Source organism: Limulus polyphemus, unplaced genomic scaffold (genome assembly GCF_000517525.1).
Source record: "Limulus polyphemus unplaced genomic scaffold, Limulus_polyphemus-2.1.2 Scaffold8778, whole genome shotgun sequence".
NCBI classification, from domain to species: Eukaryota; Metazoa; Arthropoda; class Merostomata; order Xiphosura; family Limulidae; genus Limulus; species Limulus polyphemus.
This window is the reverse complement of record NW_013674388.1, coordinates 6371-9623: the sequence shown is the minus strand read 5'-3', so window position 1 is coordinate 9623 and position 3253 is coordinate 6371. Positions and strand designations below refer to the sequence as shown.

The window sequence follows — 3253 nt, the reverse complement described above, 5'->3', positions numbered from 1 at the left end:
ATGTTCTGATAACCATCACTTAGTGTCTTTATAGTTTCGTGACTGTATACGTTCTGATAACCATCACTTAGTGTCTTTATAGTTTCGTGACTGTATACGTTCTGATAACCATCACTTAGTGTCTTTATAGTTTTGTGACTGTATACGTTCTGATAACCATCACTTAGTGTCTTTATAGTTTCGTGACTGTATACGTTCTGATAACCATCACTTAGTGTCTTTATAGTTTCGTGACTCCTATATGTTTTGATGATCATCAGTTAATATTTTTATAATTCTTTGTATGTTTGTGAGTTCTCAGAACTATCTTTTTTCTTTTTTTTTCAGAAGTCATTATAAACATTTTGAATTAGTTTTTGTTAACCCTTCCAGTTCATAAGCCAATATGTTTAAAACAGTACTGTCATGTCTTATGTTTTTCAGTTGAAGTATAAGAACAGTTTTAATCAACATAAACAAGGATTGTCGTTACCACTTCTGTTTGTTACTTCTGTTGCAAGAGAATGGAGGTTTACATTACAACCCTGAAGCCCGTAGTTTTGAAGCCACTCCTGGTTAGGAATAAGTAGAGAATATATGTTTTCCTCATTCTGCATGCCTAATTTCTCCATAAGAAAGACTGGTAGCAGTAGGTGATCTAAGCAGAATAAAACAGTATTATAAAAAGTATGTTTTATACTTTTGCTATTGTTGTTTGGTTAAAGATAGAAAGGATTGTTTTTCAACATCCCTCGTCAGGGTAGCAGATTGTCTCACTACATTTACTAGGTGCTGGGTAATAGTATGTGGTGTGTTAGTACTTAATGGATGGACAACAGTGCAGTTATAAAGAATCACAAGTTTAAAATAAAAACAATATTGTTTAACAATTCAAGAAAAAGAAGTTTAATGTGAAAGAAAAACAGTGCAATAATAACTTAAGACAGGACAATAATTAATTAATATTATGTTAACACAATAACCACTGTAATAATGCTATAAAACAAAAAGTGTAATATTAAAATAAAATTACTTTATTATGAAACAATGGGTTCTCATAATAAAAGCACTGTTTAGACAAGGAAAGTACAGAATGTAGAAGAAAACGAAGAAATGAAAACACCCACCAACTTAAAATAAGTTTATTGACAAAATTAAAATCAACGTTACAGGCGTTGCTGGCAAAAAGGATGAAAAACTGTCATTAAAACATTCTTTTCAAATTTGTTGATTAATGTATTTTAACTTGGCAAGTATTTCATTATAAAAGGAATGACATTACAACAAGATGACTTTTATTTTAAAACAAAACAAGATGGCCTTATTATAAAACAAAACAAGTTACTTTATTATAACACAAAACCAGATGGCTTTATTATAAAACAAAACAAGTTACTTTATTATAAACAAAACCAGATGGCCTTATTATAAAACAAAACAAGTTACTTTATTATAACACAGAACAAGATGGCTTTATTATAAAACAAAACAAGATAATTTATTATAACACAAAACCAGATGGCCTTATTATAAAACAAAACAAGTTACTTTATTATAACACAGAACAAGATGAATTTATTATAACACAAAACAAGATAATTTATGATAACACAGAACAAGATGACTATTATAACATAAAACCAGATGGCTTTATTGTGAAACAAGCAGTGTAATGATAAAAAAGATGACTTTATTATAAAACTAAACAAAATGACTTTTATTATAAAACAAACAGAGCAACAGTAAAACAAAATGACTTTCTCATGAAACAAAACAGAGCAATAACAATAAAACACATTATTTTATCAAAAAAGAAAACTTATTAACTTATTACTTCAGAACAAAACAATGTTATATTTGTGTGTTCCTTATTAATATAATATCAATTAATAACTATTAGGTCCACCTTGATCAAAGTCATGGAAAACCTAAGTAATTTATTATTCCATAACAAAATAATGTTTCCTTTGCATATTATTTATTAATACAATATTAATTAATAACTATTAGGTCCACCTTGATTTAAGTTATAAAAAACCTAGGTAAAACAAAATAGTTTTGCATTATAGTTTCTTCAGAAATTTAATATTTCAATTATGAACAATAAAACACTTAAAATAAAGGCCACTAAATAATGAGCTAGCGGCACTGAATAATGTACCAACTCTGAAATAGGCTGTTTCTCATCAGTTCTAGTATTGTCTATAGTAATTACACAAAGTTCGGAGTTTACTAGTTTAAAAACTCTAAGGATTAGTTTAGGATGAAAACATGCTTTATAATGTCTCAAAATATTGATATTTCACAACTTTCTTAAGTTCTTGGTTATACTTATACTATTGTCGTACGTATTTTATAGCCAAGCTTACGTAATTTAATATTATATGTTTCGTAAGATAAGGAAAGTCAAGCAAAAGAAGATCAAACATACTTTTATATCATCCTTATAAAACTTAACAAAATATAGGTGGATCAAATAACTTATTTACGTAGAACACGGTGATTTCTACTCAAAATAAGATCAATCAATGTATTAAACCACCCAATCTTCTATGGTGTTTCTATTTCTCAGGACCGTTGCCTAGTAACGCTTTCTCGCCCCCTACTTTCTGACACTGTACTAAACATAATATTACAGTTTGACTAAATAAGGCTTACCTGGACGATATCAGGCTTTGTACTTTATTTAAGGAAGTGGTATTCATGTTATGGTTATTGTAAAAATAAGAAAACACATTACTTGGTGATCAAAAATTTAATTACACTCGAAATATGTGTACGAAATACAAAACCAAATTACAACTAAACTAAGCGTCATACAAAACGAAAAATAAAATAAATGATTAAATTTTGTTTGTTTGTTTTGAATTTCGTGCAAAACTACACGAGGGCTATCTGCGCTAGTCATCCCTAATTTAGCACTGTAAGACTAGAGGGAAGGCAGCTAGTCATCACCACCCACCGCCAACTATTGGGATACTCTTTTACCAACGTCACATTATAATGCCCCCACAGCTGAAAGGGCGAGTATGTTTGGTGGGACGGGGATTCGAACCCACGACCCTTAGATTGCGAGTCGAGTGCCCTAACCACCTGGCCATGCTGGGCCTGCTGATAACCGTCGTGTAGATTTGCGCGAAATTCAACAACAAAACAAACAATTTCGATGGTACTACCATCTGTGTTTTAATCAAATTAATTTAATACAAATTTTACGTGAAAAGGTTTTTTGGTGTTGTACAAAACTTGAATATAGCTTTGATATACAGAAACA

At 30.0% G+C, this 3253-nt stretch overlaps 1 long non-coding RNA gene across 1 annotated transcript in view; it reads right to left on the bottom strand.

The window, feature by feature from the left end:
• The window catches only part of LOC111083258, a 4134-nt gene extending 3580 nt beyond the window's left edge, over positions 1-554 (bottom strand). The window contains exon 1 of the long non-coding RNA XR_002608908.1: positions 473-554. This is a non-coding gene — a long non-coding RNA (uncharacterized LOC111083258). The remainder of the gene's footprint in view (positions 1-472) is intronic.
• Positions 555-3253: the final 2699 nt, after the last annotated feature.